Genomic DNA, 25149 nt, shown 5'->3' on the forward strand with positions numbered 1-25149 from the left:
ATTTCAAACCTACCAAGGTTCAGTTTGGATCTCTTAATGATATTGCGGTGTTACCTCAGGTTGCTGTTATGCCTGGGACTTGTATGGGTCCCTACAACTATCCGCCTGCTGGAGCCCACCTACTGCTTATGTGGTGTATGTGATTTCAGTAGTAAAATTCATACGGTTAATATTTGTGGCATCCAAGTAGCTCTTTAACGTAGTCTCAGTTTGCTGTTTTCCATCACAAAAAAAAAAAAAATTCATACTATCCTTATACTTGATGGCTTCCATATTGAGAATAATTCCACGAGCAAGCAATCTGGTGAAATCTAAGTTCCTGTGGATTTTTGCCTCATGACTGAGCTCTATGGTGTTCAGTATGCTGTGAACTACAAGAGAAATTTTCCCTCCCATACTACAAAGTTTATAGCTTCTCTTAGTAGCTCAACTCCTTTGATGGAGAAGCCAGAGAAAATACCTTTGCATGGTTTCACAAATCTGTAGAAATTGAGATCTTTTGAAAACTAAGATTTCTCTCAAATTAGACTTAAGTGTAACAGTGATTTGAGAACTGCTAGGGAGGTGGAGGACAGACTGATTTACATCTGAGGAGTGTGATCAAATGTTTTATATCCTGGCCTACTGTTTAATTTCACGCATGTGCAAAAGTCCTGCTGATTTAAAAACCTAGAAAGTGGGCTAGGGACTTAGCTTCCTTATCTCCAAATTTAAATTTACTGCAGGAGATGAAAAATGGTATTTCAATGCAAACACTCAGCAAAACATGGAAAAGTAACTTTAATTTAATAAGCCAATTATTTTTCTATTAATTAAATGTGTATTGATTGTTGCAAGAACAATTATTGAGTTTAGCAAGTATGAAAGAGATTAATCTAGTTGCAATCTAATTAGTTCAGAATTGCACGGGCAATACAAATACGTAATTAGAAAGAACTGCACTTGTAGGAAAGTTAAGGATTTATTAATGAAAAATGCTCTAATTGTATGAGTACATATTGTAGAATTTACATAAGAATTCAGGGATGTAACAGTTTTAGAAAACTGCTAGTTTACCATCTCCGCAGTTGCCTAAAGATTACACTTACATGTGTGAAGAAGACAACGATGAGACTGGTACCAGTCATGCTTATAGCCTAAGTCTGTATTAAAACTATTTTTATTAAATAAATAAAAAGCAGTTTCCTTACCACCAAAGGACTGAAAACCTGCTATAAAGAACAACAAAAATGCTGCATTTCCAGTAGATGGCCAAAAGAGAAAGTAATTAAAAAACTGCCTGTCATTAAAACATTTTGGTCTCTCTTGCAAAGTGGAGGCCGTGTAGCAAAGAAAAGCACAGGACAGCTGGGATCTGTTCTGCCAGACGATCTATGCATGTGAAAAGTCTGAATAAAACAACCCACTGAAAATGTGTGTGGAACAGAGGGATGAGCGGCGCAGGCTGAATGAGGCTGAATGGCCCCTCTTCCCTATACACATACACAGAGAGCACTCGTGAAAAAGCTTACACTGTAATTCCTACATGTTATTAAATTGAAATGGTTTCACTGATAGGGCTGAACGACTTTTATACAGGGATTTTTAAGGAGATGGAACATAAATTTTAGCAATGCTGGGCAGTATTTTATAGCTTTATAGGCCAAATGAGGTTTGTGGGTCATTTTGAAGCCCTTGCTAGCTAAACAAGCAAGCAATGTGTTTAACTCTGTTGTCATTCATAGGAAAGGAACTTTTGAGATTTGTCTCACAAAATGCTTAGAGAAATTTGGTGAAGCGTTATGTTTAAAGCAAAACAAAAACAATCAATCAAGGAGAAAGGATGAATTAATCTTGTTGCTGCAAGATCACACAGAAGGGACTTAAAATGTCAGGTAGTTTAGAAGAGCTGTAGTTAAGCATTTAAGCTTTTCCAGGTGTACTCAGACAAGAGCTAATATTATAAGATGCATATTCTTTTTTTTACTGATAGAATTAATCTCGTTGTCTGGTCATCAGATGCAGTAGAAACAGAAATGTAGAAGTAAACAGAAAGTAGAAAAGAACTCTTAAAAATTTTGAGGATATAAAGGAAAGAAAAGGCATTTTCTCAGATACATGGTATAGAAAAACAGTGTATTTGTGAAAGATAAAATATAACAGATAATAATTGGAAAAGAATTTTGCTTGTGTCTGAATCCTGAGGAAATTTTCTTCAAGGCTGCATTTGCATTACTGTTTAAAAACCAATATTAGTTCATAAAGCTTTCCAAAATGTGTCATAGAAATTCGTTAGCCCCATTAGTAACTGTCTTTCGGAACATACAATAATAAAATGACTTGTCCAAGGTCGGAGTGAATCAATAGTGTCAGTGGGGATCAAATCCTGTGAACTCCTGTTTTAGTTCTTTCCTTCTGTTACTAAGCTCTTTCCCATCAATTTCTTCGGTATGAGAATTCAAAGCCATTCAAATAACTGTGCATATTTCCTCCTTGCTTCTCCTTTGTACTCTCTTCAAACATATTTATTTTGCGAAATAGAATGAAACTCCATCTGTCTCAATTTGTTTGAGCTCTCTCTCCTTCACACTCTCCCCGATTAAATATTCTAAGTCATAGGCTCACTGCAGATTACCGGCTCCTTGCCCACGTCTTTCTCCCCATTCACGGTTTCAGTGCTGTGAGAGCAGGGGGCAATTAGCAGTCTTCTGCAGCAGCTCTTTCATCCGCTGAAGACACAGACTGCATTACTGGCTTTTAGAGTGAGAAACCCAGTAGTGCCCCTCGACCTATTGCTCGAGTGTCAGTGAAAGAAGCTGAAACTGCTGTTTCTCAGAGGACAGCAAATGTATCAACGAGACACTTTGTTGAGATAGCTACCTCGCACAAATCTAGCCTCTGTACCTAGATATGGCAAATAAAGGCTATTTTGGGTTGACAAATATATAATAACCCGGGTGTAGAGATTTGTAAAAAGCAAAGTTTGTTCTGCACAACTTAAATCTTTTCAATGTGTAGGGCCTAGGAAAAGTTGGTATTCTTTTAGGTCAAGGAGATGTGATTTGCAACGTTTTCTCTTAGGGTAAACTGTATGAAGGAATGCAGAATCCCTCCGCTCTGGGACGGTGTGTCCTGACACAGTTGCTGCTCTCTCTTCCTGTTTCCTTTCACTTTTTTCCTCTGTTTCTCTTGTCTGCTTGTGCTTTTTTGTTTATTAAACTAAACTAACTTGCTAAACTTTTCCTCAATGCATATTTCTGCAAGTTTTATGTTATACTTACTCAAAGTTTATATGCTCCTCCAGGTATGGGCACAAAGCGGTGGGCTTGCAACCAAACGTTGTACATGTGGGTTCTTGCATTTGTGTACTTACTTTAGAAGTCACACCAAGAGGAGGAGCAGAAAGTACTACTTTTCAAATAGCTGTATTCTCATACTCCTACCAATTACTGGGATATACCTGCTGTATGTTAAACCTCAGTGCCATTATCTTCCTTTCTTATTTGATTGCATTCCTTTTTAGCCATCGCTGGTCTAGACTAACGCCTACACTAGGAAAAAGCAATATTCGAAGCATGAGAAACCCTGAAGCAAACTGTTCAACATTCAAAATGTATGTATTTGTAGGAAAATGGATGAGTAAGAGGGAATAGCTAGGCAAACTATTGCATTCTAAATATACTGTAAAGTATTAAGCCTAGCTAATGCATCAACTATTAACAACCCAATACTACGTATTCATCATATATTTCAATGAAAAATGAGAAAGGGATCTTCTGAGTGTCTGTTTTCAGGACAAATACTGCAATGATGGAAAGAATATTTGATTCTCTTGGCATGCATTTGAATAACTGGTTTAAAGAAAATACCTCTCAAACTTGATGGATGCTGTATGATATGGTAAAGTAATAAAAATGTATGTTCAATGTATGTCCATCTGCAAAAATCCAGATCCAATTTTTGTATCATTTTAAAACACAAAATCTCTTAAACCTGTTTACATAGGAGCAGGTTATTTGATTCATGTGTGATTTTGCAGGCATTTGTTAAGGAAGAAATCCAAAATTAGAGACTGAAAGGTGTGCATTTCACAGTGGGAGTATCTTGTAAGGAGGTAAGAAGCTGTTTTTTAAGCATGTGGGTAGTCAACATTTAGCTAATAGTAACAACGAAATGTATTTCCATTTCCAGGTTCCTATAGGCACAGTAGAATGCTGTAAACCAAGGTCATTATATCCTATAGTACAGACTATAGATTACAGGAATTCAGTATGTTTCAGCTGGGAGTTACTATAAATCAACTACTGTTAAATGTGATAGCTTAACCTTTTTGAAAATCTTATTTGTACTCCCCAGAGCCTGTGGTGCCAATTTAGACTAACTGTTGAACAACAACTATGCATATTTTTAAGCAAATTAAATTCAAGCTGTAAAGATTGAAACAGAATTCTTTACAAAGCAGTTGGACAATAGAAATTTTCACTTTGCTGCAATTTTGTACATTGCAATAGAAGGTCACATTGTATATGATTCACAGCACAAATGGTTTTGATATACCCCATCACCTTTCAAGACTTCCTTGGGTAAAGTGTTTAAAGATTAGGAAAGCTCTCTAGAGTAACAGAGCCTATTAATCCTGAAGACTTTCTCTGGTTGGGAGAACAGTTGAATATATAGAAATTTCAAGAACATGTGGAAGGCAGAATAAAGCCCAAACCGTATGTCGTACTGAACAGTACCTAGCAGAGCTATTCTAATCTGATCAGCACCACACCCTGGGAGCTATAAGTGTACAGCTGCAAAGGAAGACTGAACGGGCACATGGCTGGGGCAACGATTTTGGATCTCCCAATTTAGACATAGCCAATGTTGCCTATCATTTTCTCTGATACTATGGGAAGTATTTGCAGGATTCAATCCGTATCTCAAAACCTGAATATTGATTAACTTTATTTGATATTTTTTTTCCCCTGTTACAGTTATTCTAATTCTGTTGTTGAATGTGGTATCATGAGGCTACAGACTTTAATGTGCAGTTAAAGTGTGTTCTGACTCATGGAGACAGAGTTAAATCCTCTTTCTTGACCATCAGAAGTCGGTGTGCTGCTCTAGCACTGGAACCGTTCAGGGCTATAGGGCAGGAACGCTGATGAACTGATAAATAAAATGGGCGAAGAGAGGATAATCCTTCAAAGTGTGGAGGGGAGGCAGAACATACTCACTTTTTGAAATACGTTTGGCTAAAGAAATCCTCACAGAATTTCACTTAGGCCCTAAAGGTCCAGGATATATTTGTTTGGGATTGTTTTGAGTTGGTTTGTTGTTTGTGGGTTTTTTAGGTTTGGTTTGGATTGGGGTTTTTTTGGTGGTTTGGTTTTTTTTTTTTTTTAGCAATATGTTCAACTGTATGGAATAATTTTGTGTTGTATCCTCCCCAGAAAACAGTTTAGGTAAGAAACAGAAAACATCAACATTGCACATGTAGCTGCCACTGCATATTTGTGCTGCTTGTCTGAAGGGTACAAAATAGTGAATTTATGATGAAAATACCTAGAAAGATGTCAAGGTAAACAATGGAAAATATGCTATTTAAAATAAAGAAAATAGATCAAGCAGAATAAAGCAAACAGAAAGAACATTATATTTGTGACTTAACTGAAGGTGAATATATCTGCAGTTCAAATAGTAATATTAGTGTTTTAGGAAATAAATGAGTAAAAGATACGCCATTAGTGAAATATGTAGGATATGGAGTATATCTTCCTGTATGATATTCTGACTAATATCATTGTATACATTCAATAAAAGACATTATCTGTCACTGGATTTTAGAGTTTAGTTTTAACTATTAGAATGGGATAGTAGTTTTAAGACATTTGTCAGAATGATCTGATGAAAATACAGCAGCTAGGTAATATTTTTTCAAAGTATCCCTCAACTTACAAATAAGGTGTAAGAATTGATTTCTGCAGTTACTGCCCTCACTCATACAGAAGAAAAAAAATTTTTTTTCCTCCGCTCCAAACACTATTTTAGCAAATGCTACTACATCACATGTTGTTTTAGGTGGAACTGTTCATTTTTTCAAATTACTTTCTACACTCAGTGTGAGTTTTAGTGTCTTTAATTGACTTTCGTTGACTTTAGTTGCCACCAGAAAAGCAATACACACCCTCGTGTAGTACACCTTGCCTGAGAGTCCATCACCACTTAAAGCTCCCATTTAGGTTGGTAAGATAATGGATGATGTCTTTTGAATGCTGCATGTCTACTTCATCACAAACGTTCAAAGTTTTCTTATGTTCGGTTATGTTTTTTAGCAGAACTAACACCTTCGTCTTTGCTTTTGACATGCAACATTAACAAGGAGAATATTTGTGATATGTATTGCCAAACGAGTAGTTTTGAAAATAGATGCTGACTAGATAGTCAATGCAGTTAACAGATGGACTTGTAACACATTCTTTTGAATCACTAAAAAAGAAAAATAGATTCTCTTGAGCTTCTTTTAGCAGACGAGCTCTATGACAAACAATAGAATCCTGCTGGTTCCTTAGTCAATTGAAAAAATACATTGTCTGCCTCTAGAAGACAAGGAGAAAGACAAATTTCCTAGGAAAAAGACCCTGTAGGTGATATCTGCTCTCTTAGTCTAACTCAGTGTTCCTGAGAAGAAAAATTGAAGAGCATAGCCTTCAGTACACCTATGCTATTGCAATGCTATGTTGTTAATGCTTTTTTTTAATTTGTTGTTTTGAAAACACTGATTATTCCTAATCACAGCCTGCACACAATTAATCATTGTCAACTGACAGATGGCAGATGAGTTTGAAAAATATTCTCTTTATAAACATTTTCTTTGGATACATTCACATTTTCTATACTTTCTTGCTTTTTCAGCCTTCAAAAAGAGAATTAATACAAAACCAGGATCTTTTGTTTTTAAAACCTCAATCTCATCCGCTGCTCATAGCTTGTGGCATCGTTATTGTGTTACAAACAGGATGGTAGCAAATCTGGATCAGCAAAAAGAGAATATACGAAAATTCCTTGAACCTAATTTTTCCATGCTAAACCCCATGAAGTGACCACTAAGCAGTAGCCTTCTACAAATGAATGTCTGATACGTTCGGCTTTCTAGTCAATTTGCATAAGTGCCAGCAAGCCTTTCAGTGAGAAAATAGATTTGTAATCTGTTTTGCTGCTTTGTAAAATCTTTGCAAAATAAGCCTGTCCAGTTATTTAAGTGTGCTCAGTCCTGAGGTCATGTTTGCCAATTCTCAATTTCTCAGTTACATAGTTAATAATTTAACTATGGCTTAAGGAATGCAACATTTAGGCTTTTACTTTTGTATGCTTCTCTTTTTCATAGAAGAAATAGGACTTTTGAAAACTTTTCGACTCTGAAGATGGCATCTAGACTTCAATAAGCAGGACTTTCAATAAACTTCAAACTGATCCTAAGGAGATGGATGACTTTCAGTTGATTAAAACATCCATTTGTTATTAAAGATGTCATTTGCTAAGGTGAAAGGGCTTTTAAAAAGCGCTATTTTAACAAGTCCACCCTATTTCTTTTCACAGACTTGGTCAGTGAGCTTCATCCATGTATCAGCATAAATTGACAGAGTCAAGTGAAATGCACGGCAAGATGTCTGTATTGATTGGCAGACTTGGCCTGTGAAGCTATTATGGGCATGCAGTGAATTTCCCTTTCAGAAACTGATTGGCATCTTTGCAGCCATAAGCAGCTTGATGAGGGCTAATGTGAGGAGGGAAGAGGTTCCAGCACATGTCCTTGATGATATAGGTATATATCTATTGATTTCGAAATGGGAATGACAATGTCAGTGTGTTGTACGTGTGCTCTGTATAGCAGATAAGGTAGCCACATTCTCTAGGGGGAGATGCATGTCTCTCTCATTTTGTCATTCATTTTCTACAGGTTTCTTATTCGGTTCTGGGAACAAACTTTGATAATGAAATGCTTAGGGATGTAAATTCAAGAAACAAAATTTCAACTTCATGTGATAGCAGCTTCAGAAGATAGTGGAGACATGTTTGAAACATAATACTCATAGTAGAGATATAAACATGCATAGTTTTCTATGAAAAGATGCAGATGCTACAAAAATGAGACCTGCTTCTCAGTATCAATGAGGTTTGTTTTGAGAAGAAAAGGAAAAATAAGTTTAGTTAAGCCTCTAGTTCTGAAATTTAAAACTTTTTTTTTTGTTCTGGGATTGCTTCTTGTTCTGAAAGTACTTTGCATCTGTTAGAGACCTCAGAAAAAGATCAAATTGAAGCAAAACATCCATTTTTCAAATAGTTTCTCAAATAATATGATATTATAATTTCTTGTTTTCTTGCATTCCAAACTAAAAAAATAATTCTGTAGAAATCCTTAAATTCCCCACTCTAAAAAAAAAAAAAAAGTTTGTATTTCTAATTTGGGATAGATAAATCACACTTGTACCATTATGCAGATATGCTACATGTACTTAGATAGTAGCCTTTACCAAGGTCCTTCAATGTTTAGCTAGTTTCTAAATGGTAATTCATTGTCTCAGCATTACAGATCTGGCCTGGTGATCAGTACAGATGTGGGGTTTTTTTGCATCACTACCCACATCTTTCTCCTGCTTTCCACATTTGTCTGCCACAGGAAGTATGAAGACCTTTGACATACTGACTGCATTCTTCTATTTCATCATGAATTTCAATAATTGTTTTAAAGGAGCAAAACTGTTCTACTCTCTACTAATTAAGAGTCCACAAAACAAATCCTCCAAAGCTACAATATAGATTCAGCTCCCCAGTTTTTGTCTGAAGTTCATCCATTTCTCCTTCAAGTTAAAACTTTGCCTTGGGGAGGGTAAAAAATCAAAGCAAAACAACACCTATATATAAAGAGAATAAAATCCTTAATTACTAATCAGGGAGAGGAGGCTCTTGAAGGAGATATCGGTGAAGAATAAATACTATGCAATAATAAATGCACTCAAAAATAACATTGCATAAGCGATGCAAGGAGAAAAGAAAAACATCATTAGGAGATTAATCAAGGAGATTCATGATTGTGTATTTTTTTTCTAAATATGATAAGAGTAATGTTAACATTTATCCAAAACATTTTTTCTTTTAGTGCCACTTTGAACTGAGCACAGTACTTCATACATTGTGCAAAATATACCCCATTAACCTTTCTCCCTTTGTAGAAAATCAAAAGGATCCTTACTCTTCTGACAACCTTTGTCAAACAATAGTTCTGCCACAGAAGTTTGCATTTCATAGGCTTGGCCCCATTTCAGATGATTGACCCTAAAGAACTTTGCTCAGAGTGTCTAATTTACCTAAGAACTTTCTACCATAGGTTTTATGAAAAACTGTAAGATCAATACTCGGATGACTCGTTTTTCTAGAATCTCAGAATATTGTAACCTTTAAAAAAACAGAGAATTTAAGGTTAAAAAGAAAAAAAAGCTGCTAATGTACAGATCTTTGACTCTTATAATAAAGAAAAGTGCTTTAAACTATTAGGAGATATATTGACATGTAATGTGAGAAAACTATGAGGAAAAAGAATGTATCCAAGAAGCAGGGCTCTATTTGCTGAAAGTTGTTCATGGGACGAATATGACAGTTCAGAACATTTTATACTATTCTAGATACATCTCAGTTATCTGAATGTCATGTTAGTGCCAAACTAACTTCTTTTCCTCATTTTTATGTAGCTCAAATTTGACTTGTTGTGCTATGTTGTGCTATATTAGAAGCTGGAAATTAGAAAGGCATCTAGTCCTGCAATAACTGGGTTTGGGGGAGTGGTTTTGCTTTAGTTTTTACACTACCCATGAAATCCACCTTGCCACTTCCAGCGCTACCATCCCATACTGTGCGCGCCATCACAGTGGAGTGAAGAAAGGAGTGTTAGGCAGTTGAGATGGCTACTGTCATATCTCTTAAAGCAATTTGTTGTTGAGTAAGAGTGGCAGACTAGTCTGGGAGATCCTGCAGTGTCCTAGTTGCTTATTACCCATAAAGATAAGATGGCACAAATTATTTCCAGCTTTAACTATTGTTTCTGTTGGCAGTCTGGGAAATTGAAATTAGTTCTTTCTATTTTGGCTTCCATCCACATATTGAAAGTTCTGCCTCTGTCTTCATGGCACGTTGGCTAGTTGCTGGCTTTTGAAACAGGAAAGTATTACAGTCCTATTGCCCCCAGACTTTCTGCCAGTTTTGCAAAATGAAGTTCACAGGCATTGTTATATGCTGAACTTTTTGAGGTTCTCCCATAGCATCAAGATTAATTCAGCTGGTAAATGTTTCATGTGAACCTTTGCAAAGGTTAAGATTCTGATTTTGGAATACAAGTTACAGTAATTGGAATTTACCCTCTGAGTTATTGCTGTTCTCTTCTATGAAGGTGTAAACTTGTTTTCAGAAGTCAAAATACACTTTTAAAATACCTTATTTTACTCCAACCCCACCCCTCAAAAAAAAACACCAACTTTCCAACGCTTGCAGCAAACTTGAACAAAATAGTGCTAACAAATGATACTTTTTTCTTTCAGACAAAACAAAAAATCATGACTATCTGCATGTAAACAAGCATTGTAAGAATCTGATTATGATTATTGCTCTTCATTGCTTAACATCTGTCTACATCTTATTGTTTCTCCCTACTTCATCTTAATCCATTTATCTTATCTTCATGTTACATCTTTCTTATTAAGAAGATGAGAGATTGCAAAGAGAGATTACTCACTGCTATATTCTCCATGTCAGTATAGTGACCAACATCGTAGTACTCAGCCTGGCTGAATGCTAAATTATTTCTCAAACCTGTGCTCCTAGTGAATGACTGAATGTATATTCAGCTGCCGCCTCCCCATTTGTGTATCAGCTAAGGCAAAAGTCCCACAGATGACAACCTCATTCACTATGCAGCCCTAATTCATCCCTCGAGCACTGTCCATCCTACACAAAATGCAATTAAGTAATCAAAAACTGTATCAAAATGCATACACACAGGGGGGTACAGGGAATTAAAAATGCACAGTCAGTGTTAATTATAGCATTTCTTCATTTTTCAGTGCTTGGCTTTGCAGACTTAATGATCTCTTAACAGAGTTTTTGCATGTAACTTGCTATGTTTGTTAAAAAGTAAATTGAAGGAAACTCAGAATGGCTGTCTTGGGGGGACTATATAGAGGCCCATGCAGCTACCATTTAGAGGGGTCAAGTCAACAGTTCAGACCTCTTTCTATTCAGCTAACGAGATTTATAAGCAGTAGAAGTTGTAAATTGTCACCCTTTATGAAGATCAGCCACAAGAGGAAGGTATGGCATGTATTTTGCCAGGGCTTTCTATATAGTATTTGCTGATAGGAAATTACACTATGTAAGAACTGTAGCTTTTATTCCAGATTTTCTGTATATCCAGTCACCTCCTCCTTTTGTGCCAGCTTCGGGTACTCTAAGCTCTGTGGGTCTTCTCTCTATCTCCTGAACTCCTGAGTTCCTGTTCTGCTCCCTAATGTGTAAGATTATTAATTTTAAGAGTATTAATCATAAGATTAGTAATTTCAATATGGTTTTCCTCTGCCCTCTAATGTTTTAAGCTGACCATGACTATGCATGCCAGGGGTGCAGTCTGCCTCTGACTTCAGAGGTGTGTGATGGGGCTAAGACCAGACTCAAAATTAACGGTATAGGTGACAATCAGTATATTAATATATAGAAGTAGGCAGGAAGGTACTTAAAGTCCTGGCTTTATTTACAAAAGTGTTATGGTAAAGTGGAATGTGGTGAACATTTGCCAGTATGAAATCTATAATGAATCTTAATATTGTTGAAGACTACGGTGGGACTGCTGAGACTTTAGAGGAGTTCATAAGCCAAGAAAAACACACCTACATGCATTGTAGTGGCAGCGTTGCAAGTATCAGTATACAACATGTCAGAGAGATTTGGGCATAAGGTGAAATAATTTTTATCTTTTTCAAAATAGTTATATAATCCTTGTGTTCATCATAATACATGATAAACTTACATGTATTAAAAAGAGAAAATGTTTATATTTCATGTCCTTCTAAATGCATTTGAATTATTTTCCTACTTTTTAATTCTGCCTTTGAAGGACAATATCTGACCTTGCTGTCCAGTAGAATTATAGTTTAAATGAAAACCATGGTAATTTTTCATGGATCCCTGCAGGCTTTCAGTTAGAACTGTACGTCAGTGCACAATGCAAGGTGCAACTGCTGCGTAGTCCATCAGCACAGTGACATTGGGAACCGGTTTTATTTGAAGCTCTTTTTTAAACAAACGATTACACTTGATTTAGAACCTATTGAATCAGTGATTGTAAACAATAACAGAATTTTCTCTGAAAATATTCTGTAACTTACTGAGGATCATGACAAATGTCAGCTTGAGTATGCAATAGTCTGAAACTCCTAGAGGAAGAGGCATGGCTTGACAGAATAGCATTAAAAGAAAATTAAATCTAATTGCAATAATGATGTCAACAAAATGTTTCTAGATATAGCCTTTCACGTAAGCAATCTAAAATGTTAAGGGGAGAAAAAAGCCTTTTTTATTAAAATAAACATTACTTTCCTGACCTAGGTCTTGCTTTGTAGATTTTGAAGTATGTAATAGCCCTCAGGGGAGACAGCACTGTTCTTGAAACGTGTGAGTTTAAGGCCTGTAGTGATGTTGAAAGGAATGACAGACAGATGCCTCTTTGTACGTTTGAGCGTAATGCTGTTTAAAAGAAAATGCAATGTTTAAATGGTCCCTGGTCTTCTTTTTGACATATTCAGATTGTAGTCAGCTCTGCAGGGAGATTTAGCTGTCTATTCTGTCAGACAGAAGACTGGGAACTATTCAGAAGTTAGCAAAAGCCACAGATGAAATTTGCTTCTTCAATTACATGGTAAGTTCTGTTCAAAAGAAAATATTGCATTCCATTATCAATTTTAAATGTGAAGTTTCCTTTCTGTTCCCATCCTGCCAGACTCTGCTGATAACCTCCCAGCTGGAGGCTGTTATCAATGGGAAGGAGGTCAAAAACACTGATCCCAGAAATGGGCAAAAGCTTGGGACGCTAAAGACATGAAATTAAATCTAATTCAAGAAGGATGTTTACAATGTAACGAGTCCTGGAGGTTAAACTTGGGTACGAAATACTTACATTTCTAATATGAGTATGTTTGAGTGAGGAAGTTTTCATAATAGTAAGAATTATTCTGTAATGTTTCTAGAGTTGGTCTAGTGAAGAACCAGGACAGTTGCCTCCTACACCGGAGTACAAAGGCAGCACAAAATTACCATCTCTGTATGTTGTAATGATGATGCAACTGTATTGGGTTTGCGTACCAAGGTTTTGGTAGCAGGGGGGACTACAGGGGTGGCTTCTGTGAGAAGCTGCTAGAAGCTTCCCCTATGTCCAATAGAGCCAATGCCATCCGGCTCCAGGATGGACCTGCTGCTGGCCAAGGCCGAGCCCATCAGCGACGGTGGTAGCACCTCTGGGGTAACGTATTTAAGAAGGGGGAAGAAAACTGCACAACTGCAGCCGGAGAGAGGATTGAGAACATGTGAGAAAAACAACTCTGCAGACACCAAGGCCAGTGAAGAAGGAGGGGGAGGAGGTGCTCCAGGCACCGGAGCAGAGATTCCCCTGCAGCCCCTGGTGAAGACCATGGTGAGGCAGGCTGTCCCCCGCAGCTCATGGAGGTTAAAGGTGGAGCAGATATCCACCTGCACCTGAAAACTCATGGGTTGAAATAAAGACAGTTTAATGGGTAAAGCAAAAGCCATGCACACAAGCAAAACAAAGCAAGGAATTCATTCACTCCTTCCCATGGGCAGGCAGGTGTTCAGCCATCTCCAGGAAAGCAGGACTCCATCACGCGTAATGGCTACTTGGGAAGACAGGTGCCATCACTCCAAATGTCCCCCCGCTTCCTTCTTCTTCCCCAGCTTTAGATACTGCGCATGACGCCATATGGTATGAAATAGCCCTCTGGCCAGTTTGGATCAACTGTCTTGGCTGTGCCCCCTCCCAACTTCCCGTGCACCTGGCAGAGCATGGGAAGCTGAAAAGTCCTTGACTAGTGCAAACATTACTTAGCAACAACTAAAACATCCCTGTATCATCAACACTGTTTTCAGTATAAATCCAAAACATAGCCCCATACTAGCTACTGCAAAGAAAATTAACTCTATCCCAGCCAAAACCAGCACAACTTGTGACCCCGTGGGGAGCCCATGCTGGAGCAGTCTGTTCCTGAAGGACTGCACCCCGTGGAAGGGACCCATGCTGGAGCAGTTCATGAAGAACTGCAGCCCATGGGAAGGACCCATGTTGGAGAAGTTCGTGGAGGACTGTCTCCCGTGGGAGGGACCCCACGCTGGAGCTGGGGAAGAGTGTGAGGAGTCCTCCTCCTGAGGAGCGGCAGAGACAAGGTGTGATGAACTGACCCCAACCCCCATTCCCTGTCCCCCTGCGCCGCTGGGGGAGAGGAGGTAGAGAATTTGGGAGTGAAGTTGAGCCCGGGAAGAAGGGAGGGGTGGGGGGAAGGTGTTCTTAAGACTTAGTTTTATTTCTCATTATCCTACTCTGATTTGATTGGTAATAAATTAAACTAAATTCCCCAAGTTGAGTCCGTTTTGCTCATGACAGTAATTGGTGAGTGGTCTCTCCCTGTCCTTATCTCGACCCATGAGCCTTTTGTTATATTTTTCTTTCCCCTGCCCAGCTGAGGAGGACAGTGACAGAGCAGCTTTGGTGGGCACCTGGAGTCCAGCCAGGGTCAACCCACCACAGCAATACTTCAAAGTCATGGTAATAACAAAAGTATTATCTACATTTCCTTTATGTACGTTGTACATTAGATGTGCATTAATTGGCTGAAGAATTTGCATGCATTTCTGCCATGAAGTTGTGAACGTGATGGTTCCTTAAACATTCATTGCTTCTATAAAAATACATAAATAACTTGCTCCAAATAACCTTTTCCCTTTCAGAAAAGTTGCATTTGAGAGATGCATATCTTGGGGTAAGTCCTGATGTAGCAACAGTGAACAGAATGTATGAAAGATATTGTCTGATTTTAATTTTACATGCCTATTTTAAGACTAAAGAAGAGTGAATGGGACATCCACCTAAGAAAGTCCCTAAGCTGCTCACCATTGTGGTCTGGATAGTTCTACATGGGGAATTATCACTAAAACCTTGCTCTGTTCTTATATTCTTACTCTAAGCAGCTGCTGCCTGGTTAGGTGCATACATACTAATTTTGTTTATCAAGGTCACAGTAGATAGGTATGTAGAACAGTATGTACTTGCTTATGTAGTGAAAATAACAGAAATTTGATTGTAAAGATAAAAGTACTTCTATCTCTCACCTTTTAAAGGAATGTTTCTTTACAATTTTCTATGTCATCATTCATGACATCATGACATCATGACAAGAGTTACTATTCCTAACAGAACTGTAGATAAGTATGTTTCTCTCTCAAATATGCCAAAATCACCAATGTAGTTTAAAGGTTTATGTATTTTAGCTCAAGTTTTATAGATAATTTCTTCACTTCAGGAATTAAATTTTACATAGTAAGCATAATGACAGCATTGACTGTAGGGGCAAAGAGAAAATACTCCACTACTGAAGAAAACCTTGAGTTATAAGGACAGCTAAGGGCAGGATGGAAGAAAGACCATTAGTAAACTTACAAAGAAATTTGGGTTGTGTGTCTCACCATTCAGTAGAATTGCATCAGTCACCGTTCACATTTGTTACCTAATACTTCATGACTGATTCACCCCATTTAACCTATCATCTTCAACATTTGACTCAGCTGACTTTTGGGTTCTTTATACAGCAGAAGTGTGAGGCACAGGAACAAATCAAAGTGAGAAAAATCTTTCAAAGTGGTTTCTGTTAGCCAAGATTGTCAGCTGAGCATTTTTTTAATGCATAGAGGCTAAGCTGACTGTGAGGTGGGATTTTTCTGAATTAATTATAAGGCAGGTTAAATAGTGTCTGGTTTAGAATGGGTACAATCTTTAGCTTGTTGGCAAGCACAGAGGTTCCAATTCTGCCTGTAAATGAAAGGAACTAGTGTTTGCCAATTAAATCAAGCAGCTGTTTCACAGACAGTATTGCTAATAGCTACCAACTAAACTCCAAGCCGTTACTCTGGATTGTTTAATGAACTGCTTTTAATACATAGTAAATGCTAACTTCTGTATCTCAATTTATTGAGCAAGAAGGGAGGGATATTTAAAGGCACATCTCCCTTCAAACTTCTATAGCCTCATAGGACCTGTCTGTGCCAACGAAGCACAGGAATTTGAGACTCTTTCTCACACTATAAAAATTTATAAGAGTCCTGGAGAGAATACTGCTAGTTAAATTGGTTTTGACAGTACATGACAAAAATCGCCATGATCTGATGCTATACAGTGACTGTATTTTTCTCTCTTTAAGAGATATTGTAGGCATGTTATGTAAACTTGCAGCTTGTATTCTTCAGTGGTAATTGCACAAGACTGATGGTAAAATCAAAATGCATCTCTCATTGAACATACCAATGTATGTGGCAGTTTTGGGGAGGTAAAATTAATAAAGGTATTGAAAACAATGTATGGGTTTTGGCTGGAAACATTCAAAACTTAGGAATTCTATCCTGAGGATATATATATATTTATTTTTATTATTTCTTTCCCGCAAGGCATAATCACTGGTATTGGTTCTCCATTGCTCAGAAGGCCTTCTCTAGGCCATCAGCTCTTCTCTGAGAATAAGCATAACAAAATGAGGCATCAAAGCTATCTCTGCTTCAAACGTTAGAAGTAACTGGTTCACAGCTCTGCAAAACCAAGTTTCCTGTGTAGACGTACATTATTTGAAATCTAACTCAATACTGCTGTTCCTAATAACAATCTCTTTGCTTTTCAGCTGATGGCGCTTTAAGATTTCAGTATATCAGGTTGCAATGAGTCACCATCTTCCAACGCTACATATTGGTAGTACGCTAAGCTGCCTGTATGTCTGCAGATATTTTTCTAGAGGTAAGTGTAGAACTTCTGAAGTGTCTTAGAATGAGACTATTCTATCTTGCTAAGCTTCAATTTTTCAGAAAATAACAAAAATATCTTGAGACAAAATGATAAAAATGGGTTTGTAATTTGAATCGTAAATATTCAGGGAAGCAGGAGACTGAGCTTCAGCACAAAAAGGAAGTATACAGAAGGTGAAAGCAGGGAGAGGTTACCCAGGAAGGGTGTAGAGACACTGTGTATGCAAGGATGGAGTTACACAAGCCAAAATTCTACTAGTCATGAAACTAGGAAGGGATGTGAAGGGTGACACAAATTGCCTCTGTTAAGTACATTAGCTGCAAGAGAAAGGTGGAGGAAAATGTAGGCTTGCTGTTCAGTGATGGCAGATGTCTTTGTGATGAAGTACATGGAAAAGGTTGATCAGTTGCCCTCTGGGGAGAGGCTGTGGGAACAAGGCTTGTTCAGCCTGAGGAAGATTTGACCCAAAAGCTGATCTTGGTTTTGTCTACAGCTTTCTGATGGGACTGTGTGGAGAAGATAGAGACAGGCCCTTCTCAGAGGTGCACCAGACCCAATCAATGGACATAAGCTGAAACACAAGAACTTCAAAGAAGATCACAGAATCACAGAATCACAGAATCATATAGGTTGGAAAAGACCTTTAAGATCATCGAGTCCAACCATAAACCTAACACTGCCAAAAACCACCACTACACCATGTCTCTAAGTACCTCATCCAAACGTCCTTTAAATACCTCCAGGGATGGCGACTCAACCACTTCCCTGGGCAGTCTGTTCCAATGCTTGATAACCCTCTCGGTGAAGAAAAATTTCCTAATATCCAGTCTAAACCTCCCCTGGCGCAACTTGAGGCCATTTCCTCTTGTCCTATCACTTGTTACCTGGGAGGTAACAAGGAAGATACAAGGAGTGATGATGGTTTGTGTAGTTAGTGTGTTTGTATTTCTTTTACTGTTTTTTGCCAAGACAGTTGTCAAACACAGGTACAGGTTGCTCAAGTTGCTGGATCTCCATCCTTGGAAATAGTTGGAACTTGTGTGGATATGGCCCTGAGCAACCTTGGAGCAAGGAGATGACTTAAATGACCTCTAGAGGTCCCTTCCAACCTAAATTATGATTTTGTGATTATATGTCCAGTAACATGGCCTTACTAAATCCTTTTATAACTATGGAGATTCTTCTCTTAGAGCCTCCTATCTTCTAATCACAGTTGTCCTCTGAACTGATTCAAAAAGAATGCCAGTGAGAATGCTCTGGTTATAGAGGGTGGTGTTGGAGCATTCAGACTTAGTTTCACGATTTTTTTCTCATATCAGTGCCTATTACACCTTCAGATACAAGTTGGTTTGGTTTTTTTCCTAAGTTTCTTAAGAGAATCTCTGAGTTGGTGAAACTGTATACAGAGAGAGCATCCCTAACCCACACCTTAATTCTAATGCTGTGTTAAAAAGGTCTAAAAGTCTTTTTATTTATCCCACCTGCATAACAGACACTGTTACATCAATTTAAACTGCAGTTAGTCTTGCTTGCTATATTTCTATGGCTAAGCTTTGCCTTAACCATAGAGCATCTAGAAGTAAATGGCATTTTTTCCTTTCTCAATTTTGAAACTCAATCAAGCAACAGTGAAAACTAAAACAAGCTTTCATTTTTTCCTTGTTGTTATCTAGGTCTTGTGCATCCCTTAAGTGCAGCAGAGGATGAAAAATATAAATATTTCTTAGAAGCTGCCTTATTTTCTTTCCTTATTTCCAGCTAACATCTGTCTTTAAAAGGGGAGAAAACAAAAAAAGACAAGGAAAGAAAAATTAAGGAAATTTCCATAGATCTGTTGCAATCAGCATTCTCTGTGCTTTTTCTGTTACTGTTTTATGAGTAAATCACACTAGAGAAATTACATTTATAATAGGGGGTGGGGGGAAACAACCACAAACCAAACACACAAAAAACAGAGATGCAAACTTCTGACTTTACAGATGGCTGTTTTTCTTAATTATATGGATAACAGTTTAGAAATACCTAATTGGTCATGCTTGACAAGTAATAGCAGTTTTTCCAAGATAAACAAATGTTCACATTTTTCATACTTAATCAGGGAGTTTATGTGCAAAAATGACCAAATGTATCATCTATTCTAAGCCTCCTATGTTATTTTGTAATAAACCACCATCTGTACTTTGATTTTACAGAATCTGTGTGTGATGACCACAGAATCTGATTATATGGCAGATGGGTTAGGGGAAGAAACTACATTTTAATATTTTTTTAATTTTATTTTATTTTTTAAAGTAAACCGGAAAAGCTCACTTCATTAATTTAGAGATGTCCTCAAAGCAAGTTTATTTTGCTTTTATCTGGCAGGTAGTGCTCTGAATACTCAGTAACTGTCTTACTCTTGCTTTCCTGTGTCTTCCAAACTCATAGACATTACCTGATGAGTGTATTCAGCTTGTGATATTGTGTATTTGTTTCTGTGCTGTACGTTTGCATATTGGTTGTTTATTTTCTGAGTTAAGTTTTAGTGAATGAGCTTGTCTATTATGGTTAAGATATTAATTTAGCCGTATGCTGAGAGCTTGGCAATTTAGCTTTTTTTTTTCCTAGTTACTTGTTTTATGAAACTTCATAACTCTGCAGGTTTTGTCCTAGCAAGTAAATATGCCTGAAATAACTATTCTTTACTAACTTTTTTGGTGAGCAATTCTTCTTTCACACCAATAGTATTTCTGGCTTTTGTTACTCAGATCATTTTTGCACCATGCTACCGGTTGCGGCTGAGGGAGACCTGCAGCAGAGGAGGGGGTGGTACAGCTGTGGCCTGGCTCCCCACAGCTCGAAGTGTGATCCTTCCCCCTTCCTCCTCAGAAGTCCTCCAGCCATGTCTCCAAGCCAGACTGGGCACGCACCATGCAATGCATCTGATTCAAACCAGGTGCAATTTAAGAGCATTTAGGTAGGGAGGCAGTGAGGAATACTTAATGCAATCCAAAATCACACCTTTACCCTATTTCTCAATAACTTCTCCACTTAGAAAAAGTCCTAGCTATCTCAAAGAAAATAATCTGAAAGACTACCTCCTCTCTACTCCCCCCCCCCCCTCAACCCCCCCCCCTGCTGATCCCTACCCCAAATCCTGGAAAAATTGAATATTATCAGTGATATTATCAGTGAAACTGGGAGGATATTCAGCAGCCAGCTCTCAGCTACTCTGAAAAAACATATGGTGACTTGAAAGTCACTTACATTATCTTTCTACACATTTTTTCTAGCCTTTCTTCCTGATCAGTCTAAGTTTAGCCTTTAAGGGTTGCTCTGTCTAAATTGTGCTCCTTAGGATGCCTTGAGCATGCTGCAATCCAGACCACTTTTACTATCTACTCTTTATGCTTTCAGGGAGGACAGCTGATACTGGGATAGATGTTAACAAGATTCCATGTGATTAAAAATTGTGGTCAGTGGAGAGTCCCAAATGGGCATAATCTGGGCCTGAATGATCATGAGAATGTAATTTTTCTCCACTATCATGAGCTAATTTAAGCTAATTTGATAGTGTGAAATGACAAGATCGGAGCGGAAAAGTATTTTACCATATCACCAGATTTGCAACAAGTTCCAGTTCGGCTGAGTTTTGAGAAGCAGTCTATTTCCAGGCTATTGGAAGCAGGTGCTCTTGCATCTCGTGCCTTACAGATTTGCTGTTTTAGTAACAGTGGGTATGAAGAAGAGAGAAAAACTGTCATTGAAGATATTCCCAAAATGCTTATGACGATAGCTGGAGATGCCTCATTCTGTACTGGTTGTAGATGTCTTCCCCCAACCCCTTCTTCCTTTGGTCGGTTGCTAGTTTGCTGTTAGAATTGGGTTGGGTTGGTTGGATATTCACAGCTCCAAATAATTGGTAGGGTAATACCTGTTATTAGGGAACAGAAGAAAAATGAATTACACAGCCTAATTATTCCTCCTTGTGAGGGTTGCATGCCCTGTCTGAGCTGCAGGTGGGAACGCCCCCTTCTGAGGGACTGAGCATGAAGCACCAGGAAAGGAAAAGTTCCTAATGTCTTTGTCCATCCGCACACTTCTTTCTGATTGCCCTGGGGCCAGGAGGCCTCTAAATCTTGAGAATATAAAAACTTGAAAAGATTTGCTTCAGACACATGCTCAGGAAAATAGAAATACATTTTCTGAACTTTATGAGCTTACTAAATGTTGAGAACTGACTTGAACTGATTTCATGAGAATAGGCTCTCTCCCAAAATCATTGGTACCTACTGTTCCAGGTCATGCTGGAACAGCTACAGGCATAAGCTTTGTTGTGATATTTCAGCACTTTTACTTCCAATCTCAGCTTGAATCAGGGAGTATAAATATATGCAAAATGGAAATTGGCTGTTAAAAAAGTCTCTTGGTTTGCTTGTTTGTTTGAAAGCTTTTAAAGTTCAGTTTGGACTTGTTCCAATTTACGGGCTAGAATTTGTGTTGCTTTTTATTACATAAAAATCTGTATTTTTCTCCTTAACATATGGAACAAAAATAAAATATAGAATGAAATATAAGAAAATATGCAAGATTATAAACACAGTATATATAAAAATAAAATATATAAAAAAATTAAAACCAAATACTTTATTCCTTATACTGAGCAAAAACCTTCTAGAATTTTAATATATATGTGTATGTTGAACTTTCATAATGTGAAATTCAGTATTTCCCAAATCAAAAAAAGAAACAAAAAGTAGGAAATAAATATTAGCATAGTAGGAAAATAAAAATAAGATGGAAAGAGAAAAATCGTATACAGATGATCTGCAATAAGCGTATCATAGGCTGATTCATATGCTGGCTGAACCTCATTAAGATCCTTGGCTTTTTCTTCACACATAAGGCTACTCTCAAAGAACTGTTGTAGATTTGAAATCCAAGTACTGTATCCATTGTATTCCATAGTAACTTGAAAGGAGTTTAAAAAGTTTAATCTTATAATTTTAAATCTTTGGGATTAGGCAAACTGTTCCCAAGTGGATTAAAACCATTGAACATCATTTAGATATTTATCAAAGCTTGAAACACTGGGGAGAATGCCAGAGGACCGAGCAAAAGCACTGTTGTGCTACTATACACTAGAAAAGCTTGAACAGGATCAACTTGATAAAGATTGAACAGTTAGCTTGAATTGTTGGATAGCATTATGAAGATGCTTTTTTTTTTAAATGTAATAAATAAAGGAGATTAGTGTGATTAATATCTATCATGGTTTGGAGAAGTGATTTCTGTTTCACACATTTGTTAGTATTTTTTGATGAGATTGTAAGTTGACAGATGCAAATGTTGATGTTGACTTCTGCAAATCATTTGAGATTTGAGTTACTCTTGCATGACATTTTGATTAAAAAATTACCTCTACAGAATATCAATATACATTAAGTGGATTTTTCATAGGTATTATAACAGGAAATCTTCCTCCAACAATGTGTTTCCAGTTAGATCCTTCAACAGTCTATTTTTAGCACCATTAAATCCAGTATCTTCCACACTGATCTATAAAATATATAAAAATAATTACATGCAATGTTTATTCATTACATCAAAATTGCTGGGACAATGACCAAAAATAAGTACGTACCAGCTGAACTTATTCTTTGGTAACATAGACTCAATTAAACAATATGGCCAAACACAAAGTCATATATCTTAAACAAAAATAAGCAGTATTTTTTGTGTGATAGGGACAGTAATGAAATGGAAGTGATTTATGGCATTATGTATTTATGTACAATATGTGTATGTGTATAATCATTATATATACATTTTATGAAATTAGATGTGGCTAACTCTGAACATAATCTTTAGGAGTACAAACAGGGACATGTCAAATGGAAGACAGCAGACAAAGATACTTCATTGTACATGACAGGTAAGACAATTACTAAAGAGTTCACGAACATCCAACATCCACAGTTTTGAAATGAGACTGCAAAATTAAAGAGAGAACTATAAAAAAATCTTTAAAGCCTGGCGGGGGGGGGAGCCTTAGTGTCTGTCTAAAGTGCTTCGATCTTTTTAGTATTGCAAAGAGTTATGTTTAGCCTTGGTCAGCAAATAAAAATGTTGACATCCCATGGATGGAAATTTCTTTAATTTTCTGAGAGTCGAGGGATCGGGGCAGGGTAAGAAAAGACTTAACAGGAACTGTAGATGATCCACTTTTTGGGAGATGACACTAGTCAAATTAAAACCAGAAATCAACAATTATTTTTCCATAATAAAGAAAAGTATTCTGGAATAAAACAGGGATGCATTGGAACATTTTGAATTCTTCAAGACCTTGCTTCTTTCTAAAATATAGTCTCAAGGGAAAATATAAATTGTCAATGATGTAGAAAATATGGTGTAATGCACCTGAGTAATGTTAAGATTTTCAGATCCCAATTGATGTATATTCTGACTTGGTAAAAAAACCACCACAAAACCTCATAATGCAATTTTGTGAAAATATTAAATAAGCAAGAAGCACATATATACTCAGAAGGTAAAGAAGGCATAACAGGTTTCTGGTTTTCTCATGAACTTTGAAAAAATATTTTAAAAGTAGCTTAGAATCACAAAGTGCAAGTACAACTACAGATCAGAATCGAAATTGTACCGAGCACAAAAACCCTACATGTTTCTGGGAAGGAAGTAGTCTTGACCAAAACCACTCTAGGTTAGTTGCTGGAGTAAATTATATTCTGCGATGAGCAAGTATTTATGGACTTGAAATGCATTTGTGTTTCCTTGAAGAGGACTCTTAATTTCCAGTTTGTTGCTTGATAAAACTATGTATACAAAAGGTCCTTTGTACTTATTTAGCCTGGTATTTTCATGTGACAGAAATAAATAAGAGCTAGAATTTTTTAATGGCACACCACTTGAGACAAGTAACTTTGCCTCTAAGGGAAAATTTAAAAAATGCATTCACACTCTTCCTCTCTTGCCATTGCTGCTTGACCCTAGCAATCATAAAGAATAAAGGATGAGATCCTGAGCTGAGCCCCTGAGAGGTGCAGTATAAGTCCCACAGCACAGGGAGATGACGCAAGCCAAGGCTTGTACAGCAGGAGACCAGAACACCACATACCCGTCTCCGAGACACTCATGAAGTGATTTGAGCTGACAAGAAATCCAGCAGGGTTAAATCTCCCTGATTTCATCAGTAGCATTCAATTTAATCAACACAATCCCCTTTCTTAAAAAAAAAAAAAAAAAAATTAAAAAATTTTCGATTTTCTACAGAAAAGATATACTACTTGCATTAGCTGTACCCTGGAATTGGCTAAAGTCCACATGAGATGAAGGTAAGTGAGATTTTCCTCATGGAGCATCTTTGTCCCTCAGTAAAATAGCTTGACTGTTCAAGTGTCGCTACAAGAACTCCGGGTCTGTAGTCCATGGCAGTTAAGCAGTCTTTGGCGGTTTTTCCTCATTTCATGCATTTCATTAAAGGAAAGAGCAGCATGATCTAGTCATACTGGTCACACTATTATTCATATTACTGTCCATAACTTTATGTTTTATTTTTAAATATTTTAATTTATCTGCAGAATCAGAGACTTCAAAGATGATAATGACTCCCAAACTAGCCCATTGTTCAGTGTGGCACAGAAGATCTACAAAAAGACATCTGTGATCCAGACCTCAAACAGCTGTGTGCCAAAGCCAATACACCCTGCCTTAAGCAGTAGAGGATTCTCAGCAGTGTGTTTCATCGTGCTTTGTGGTGAATAAGGAACTTCGTAGAGGATCCCAACGCTATCTTCTTGCAATGGGTTATCCCTTGTGTTTTCACACTAGAGGATATAAGATGCACTTCAGGTACGTGAGTATTAATTATATGGTTGCACCATGGATCTCATCCATAGTAGCTGCTGCTTCTTGTATTTGTCTGTGAAAAGAGTTAATGGTACAAGCTTTGTAGGTTACCTCTATTTTCAGGGTTGCCATATGACGTTCCTGATTTTCCCCACTCTGACAAAAGTTGTTCTAGATTAAGATGTCTTTACATGTTAATATATCTTAAATACCAGCCTCTC

At 37.3% G+C, this 25149-nt stretch overlaps 2 long non-coding RNA genes across 2 annotated transcripts; both read left to right on the forward strand.

Annotated features, from left to right (window-relative positions):
* The first annotated feature begins 3754 nt into the window (after positions 1-3754).
* LOC142408744 (uncharacterized) lies at positions 3755-17678 on the forward strand. Its single transcript, XR_012775398.1, has 6 exons — positions 3755-3879; positions 4019-4093; positions 7564-7789; positions 12813-12925; positions 16959-17071; positions 17574-17678. It is a non-coding gene; the product is annotated as an uncharacterized LOC142408744 (long non-coding RNA).
* Positions 17679-17979: 301 nt separating this feature from the next.
* LOC142408745 (uncharacterized) lies at positions 17980-24930 on the forward strand. The gene is made up of 4 exons (XR_012775399.1): positions 17980-18001; positions 22931-22994; positions 24353-24414; positions 24661-24930. It is a non-coding gene; the product is annotated as an uncharacterized LOC142408745 (long non-coding RNA).
* Positions 24931-25149: the final 219 nt, after the last annotated feature.

The sequence above is a fragment of the Mycteria americana genome, chromosome 4 (assembly GCF_035582795.1).
Source record: "Mycteria americana isolate JAX WOST 10 ecotype Jacksonville Zoo and Gardens chromosome 4, USCA_MyAme_1.0, whole genome shotgun sequence".
NCBI classification, from domain to species: domain Eukaryota; kingdom Metazoa; phylum Chordata; class Aves; order Ciconiiformes; family Ciconiidae; genus Mycteria; species Mycteria americana.